Genomic DNA, 6,689 nt, shown 5'->3' with positions numbered 1-6,689 from the left:
GTGCTCTGACTGACACTGGATATTGACGGTATTGCGGAATTATACTGATACATCTTAACTAGACATGATTTTTTCCTTGGAGGTTTATCGTTATTTTCCTAAATAAAAATATTTTCAAGACCAAGAAAATAATTTTGATGAAAAAGTTTATGAAAATATATAAGCTAGGCAACATCGCTATGTATCTGTATTCGTTTGAGATAAAATGGCTGCCTTTGTTCACTAAAAACTGAGAAAGCATTTTGAATAGATTTGTTGGAGTGAAATATTTTTGAGTGTTTAGATATTGTTCAAGTGACGTATTAGTCTTAGTTTTAATTTTTAGAAAAGCTTTTTATATTTCCCTATTCCAGTCATATGGTTAAATTAGTTACTTACAAAACTCTACAGAATAGGATACTCAAAAATTGTATATTCTTTTTCTGTTCAAGGTCAAATACCTTTAACTTGATAGTTAATCTGTAGTTTTGTCGTTTTTCAGTTTTATGGAAAAAATAGATTAGATAGTTACATATTTTTATCGTATTCCTACGTCACATCGTTGTGAAGAAGTGATTCACGAGTAAAAATGCAAATAAAATTTGAAAACTTTATTTTTTTGGCCAGCTTATATAATACCAACAAAATACTTCATCAAATTAAAAACAAACAATATTATCACTTTTGCATAAAAATGTACCAACTCAATACTCAACGAAAAGTATATCAATCAGTTGTTCTACAGTTTAGAGACTAGGTACCTAATCATTATAATTACCTAATTATAAAATAATCTTTCTGGCTTTCTGAGTGGCAAATTTATCAATACTTTTAGAAGCACTTAAAGTTTCAGGTGAGTGAAATAATTAAATTTCTAAAAATTTGGATGAAGCGGATCTTTCAGACTGATGTAAACTACAAAATCAGCAATAAGTATGCATTAACAACATTTTTCCAACAGACAATAAATACCTTTCAGATGTTAAGTCTAAACACTGCTAAGAAGTACCCGGTTTAATATCCCCAAATTTAACATAACTTTTTGCCGGAAAACAATATTCTTTGTAAATAAGCTAATTCTTTTATCAATTACACATTCTTTTTCAAAAATATTTTTTCAGGATTTTCTTCCATTGAAAATTGTCTGCTTTGAAATGAGATCCACAAATATAAACTTCTTCTGGTAAATCTTTTTCCTGTATTTTCAATGCATCTAGCTACTTTTGTCTTTGCTCTACATTCGTACGAAATCTACAATTTTATATTGTAAAAAGTTATCGATTTATCAACAAATAAGTTTACGTTACTCCACTGATACTCCCCTATGGAATGAAAAAAAAAAATAAGACTAATATGTCACTCGAAAAATATCTAAACACTCAAACAAAGGCAGCCATTTTATCGCAAACGAATACAGATACATAAGATGTCTCGGTATAATTCCTCAATACCGCTAATATCCAGTGGAGTCAGAGCACTACATGAAAACTTTAGTCCTCCAATTCTATATCCACTTACAACTAAACCACAAACTGAAAAATCTCACAAGATGCTTTCAAGAAAAAGATTAATCGGATTTAAATCCGTCAGACCTACAGCATCCAGTCAAAATTATCCTCAAACTGATAAAAATAGAGAAAGATCATGGCGACTTGATACCGCAATTTTACCGACATCGAATTAGTCTAAGACACCGATTAAAATAAATAAAAAAAACCATTTCGATATGGTTCGGCAAGTCAATCGCCATCCAGAGACACTAGTGAACAAATTGCAGAAAAATAACGATATAATAAATAATATAATAAAATAAATTAGAAATGGATTTTTGTGACTGCTTGAATTTAAGATGCCATGGTTGCTTTGGAGAATGCTTAAAATGTGCTTCTAAGAAATGTGGACCAGAATCTAAGTTTAATCGACCGTTTTACATTAACAGAATCATTCATTTACATTCTGAAAAGGTTATCACAAACCTTTTCATGAAGTAAAAATCTTAATTGTGTTTTTTAATTGTTATGAAGAAAAATGTTTACATATGTGTTTGACATTGAAGGTATGTAGACTATTCTTTCATATAAGACGTACATGAATTTTTTTATAAAAATAAATAAAGTTAATTCAGTTTTAATCAATATATTCAATGTTTATAAAAAAAGTTGTTTAAATAACTTAAACAGTTTGAATAAATTATTGTTAGCAATTTTTTGGTATATAGATATAGTAATAAAACAACACTGCATATTGACCTGTGCAGTGTTGCCGTTTCAGTTGGCAGGCGGGAAATTCAAAAATTGATGGACATATCGATCTGGCTTTGTAATTACTATTTGGGAAGAGATGATTCATTCATTAATATTAGATATTGTCAACCTCTTAAAAGCATTTAGATTCTGTAAATCATACTCATCAATATGCATATTTATTGCATATTCTGTATTTTACATCAGTCTGAAAGATCCGCTCCATGTATATTTTCCTAAATTGAATTATTATACTCATCTGAAACTTTTAGTGCTTCCAAGAGTGAGGAATCTCTTATAACCAATAAGAAAAATTTTCTAATAATGTCACTGATATTGAGGTTCCAATAAAAAATAAAAACAGGAAATAAACATGAATACTGATGAATTATCCGAAGCAAGGGTTACTTCATTTTGCAAGGACAAGGAAAAACTAATTTACAAAAAAAATGCCTTGAATTTATTCATGAAAGTGGGGACAGATTTTTAAAATTTAAATTCTTTAAAAACATTTTTCAACCATCCCATCACCAAAGAAAAGCTTTTTATATTTCTCGATCCTATCGTATGGTTCAATTAGTTATTAATGTTGCTCGACTTCGAGATAATGAAGGAGTTGAGCGAAAACAAAAATTAAAACATACATTTTAGGGATCTCAAATATTTGAGTTTATCTACTCGAAAGTAGCTTTTTCATAACTACGATGTTTTATATAAAAACACATGATTTGTTAGTATTTATTTAAGTGATAGCAAAATTTAAATTGTCCACAGTAATCAGTACAAGATGAGTAATTATTGAACTTACCACTGAATTTGGAAGTTGTTCTAATTCAATCTGAGTAATGATAGATATGTAATCAAATTACATATTTTGTTCAATGCCTTTAGTGAGTTTACTAATTCAATCAACTGACGATCTTAAATGAAATTATACTCGGTAATATTTTTTTGGTTTGTACAAAACACATAGAGACTAACGGAGAACGTCGAAACAGGCGTCAGGCAGTCGAATAGTGAGTGTGGTAATAGTAGTACATGTCTTGGATTTCTCAATGTGAATATTCTTCTTATCTTCATAGTATCTTTTAAGGACTTCTAGTTTTGTGATATGTTCATTCAACAAATTTTCGGCAGCTGTCTGTATGTCGATTCATTGTACAATCAACCAATCAACATGTAAAGTACGAATCAACTAAGAAAATGCCACAGGCGTCATCAACTAGTTATCGTCTGCCTCACTTTAAAATATTCCCTCTCTGTCGCTTCAGACTGATATACCAGTGGCGTAGGTTCTTATTTCTTATTTACAAAAAAATATATTTTAAAGATTTAAACATATATTACAGTAGGATATTACTTAGTTATTACTATCTTATAGAAATAGCAACTGTTTATTGCATAGAGGTTTGGTGTGCATGGTATATTTATAATAAACGCAGTGTTTGCACGTGTTGAGTGTAATATTTTATCTATGTCGTTAATTAAAAAAAAAAAAAAAAAAAAAAACATTATTCGCTATCAGAACATCCTAGTTAATCCTCTAATAAGCTATCAGTATCCTCGCTGTTTTTGTCTTCACTTTCTTCCGATGAACCCGTGTTTACTGTAAATATTAAGTGATCTAGAGTGTGGTCTAAGATGTGCTCTTTTTGTATAAGGTCATTCTCATATTTTTTAACATGTTGGCAAATATTATACCACTCTTGTTCCGATACCTCCTCAAATTTTTGCCTAGCGAGTGCCGTTGTATTGTGCGCAACTACCCAATTTTTTACTAACGCCCAGATTTTTTCGATCGGGTTTAGTTCTGGATGATAAGGAGGTAAACGTAGTACACGGTGCCCATGTTGTTGTAACAGTTCGTCTAGTTTGTACTTTATGGGGAAACGAAATTCATTTTCTTGAAAAATGCGGTATAGTTCCGGTTTTGTTAGTTTGGAGTCTGCTGGTAATCCATTTTTTGTTAGCCTGTTGCGTTGTCTATATCGAGGACGGACCGTTCAGGCAGATTCGGCAACAATTGCTTTTGAACCCATGTCATGAAATTTTGATTATTCATGTCTTTATGGTAATCACCAATTTATGTACCTGCAAAAACAAACAAGTATATAGTATATAGTAAGTATATTATAATTCTATTGGTATATGATAAGTAGGAGGTAAATGCTATGGTTAATCGCAATTTAAATGCAATTGTACAAAAAAATATTTTTTCTATTCTGGCTAAGCCTGGTCGACACTGGAATCTGAATTTAGATATTGACATTAATATTCATAATTTTCGGTATACGATATGCCGAAATATCGATATTTTAGCCATCACTAATTCTATTTTAAAAAATACAAGTATTCAAACTTACCTGATTTAAATATAAATTATCAGTTTTTTACGAATCCTTTTTCTCCACCAGCATGTATTATAATCAGCCGTTGGCCTTTAGAAATTGGCTTCTTCATTCCTTTTAGAGTCTCATCGTACCAGCCTCTGTCTTTAACATGGCTGCTGTGTATGTAAGTTTCATCAGTATAACATATATTACGGCCTCTGGCGAGATACGATCCAGCTTTCTTTTTTTAGTGTTACGTATTTTTTTCGGCGATTGAAAAGATGTGCTTGGCCCTCTCCACTCAACTTATTGAACTTCTTTTGATATCTTCTGGAAAGTAGACCTTGACACCCCAGTAGCAGCTAGTACTCTTTCCCTGAAATATCACAAAATGTTAATATTCTAATTTAAAATATGACACTCAATAAGTAGGTGCCTATATAAAAATGTGTAAATTCTGCATTTCTTCAACCTACTTCTCGAATTAAATCTCGCTACATACCTGTAATTTTTTAAAGGAATAGTAACTCCTTCATCTGCCTCTTTTTTCATGAAATTAATAATATTTTGATTATGATTTATCGCGTATAATAAGACCTGTTTAACCATTTAATGTATATATTTAAATTATGTTGAGTGCGCTACTGAACTTGGCACATGCGCCTACCTAGAGTAACCGGGCTTGCGCAGAAGAAGACAGACATCAATCATCAAGGAGCCACGAGGCCAACAGCGTTTTTTGTTCAGGCACACAAAGCATTTGTACAATTAAGTGAAAATCAAAACAAATCGTTTTATTGTATACAGTCCACTTTAAAACATTTTCAATCAAGATATCCAACCATTTTGGTCTCTTCGAGCGAATTTAGTGTAAAAGCAGCGGCAACAGTTCACTCTGATTCAACAATTCAAGACAATACTTACAACAATCAGACAATCACAGGCTGAAAAGTGTAGTGCAAATCATTTATTCTTCCAAACCGTAAGTTTGTTCCATTTTATCATCTGCATGCATAGGGATTTCAAATCATTAAAATCGATATTATTTCATTCTGAATCTCTATAAGTATTTTACTGCAAACTAGTTCATTTCATTTAGTCGGTTCTCACAAAACATCACAATGTTAGCAGGAGAAAATGAAGTAAATGTGTCAAAAGTAGATCAATCGAAATCGGACAAAACCGATATTTTGCTAGAGTTAAAAGAGCAACGCGATGTAGTTATCGAAAAGCTGAATAGGTTTATAAATTTCATTAAATGAGCCAACGAATCCGATTTATTAGAATTAGAATCACGTCTAGACCACGTATCGAGTATTTTCAACCATTTCGAACAAGTTCAGTCACGTATAGAATTGCTAGAAAAGTGTACAACTAATTCAGAATATCGTGAAACATTCGAAAACAGCTTCTTCAAACCACAAGCCGGCGCTAAAAATAAAATTGTAGAGTTTCACAGCAACATACAAGCCAGAATAACAGCTAGTCATAATGTAGCTAGACAAAATAATTTGTTCAACAATAGTGTTACTGTAAATTCAAAAATTACACTGCCACCAATTGACTTACCTATCTTTGATGGCGATCAAAAAAAATGGGTATTTTTCATTCAAAGATTTCAGGCATTAGTTGACCAGAATCAGCAGTTATCTCAAGTAGAAAAGTTGTATTATTTACAGGGCCGACTTAAGGGTGAGGCAGAAAAATTAATTCAGCAACTTGAGTTGACAGATGAGAATTATTTAGTAGCTTTACGTATATTGCGAGAACGATTTGAAAACAAAAAAATTATTATAGACAAACATGTAGAAGAATTATTTAACATGCCAGTAATTACTAAGGAATCAGCTCATTTTTTAAGAAATTTAACTGACACATTCAAACAACTAATTACTTCACTCAAAGCTCTAGGTGAACCAACTGATTCGTGGGATCGCCTATTAATTCAACTATTAAAAATTAAACTAGACGCACGTACTAGGGAACGTTGGCATGAACATTTACATTTACAAAATAAAAGAGAACCTCCACCATTGTCAGAATTTCTCGACTTTTTAGTAAATCGTTGTGAATATTTAGAAAGCAAAGAAAAAACTGATAATCAGCAAACCATGTTAAAATCTAACTATTATAATCA

This window comes from Diorhabda carinulata, chromosome Y (assembly GCF_026250575.1).
Source record: "Diorhabda carinulata isolate Delta chromosome Y, icDioCari1.1, whole genome shotgun sequence".
In the NCBI taxonomy this organism is placed as follows: Eukaryota; Metazoa; Arthropoda; class Insecta; order Coleoptera; family Chrysomelidae; genus Diorhabda; species Diorhabda carinulata.
This window is presented reverse-complemented; position numbering follows the sequence as displayed.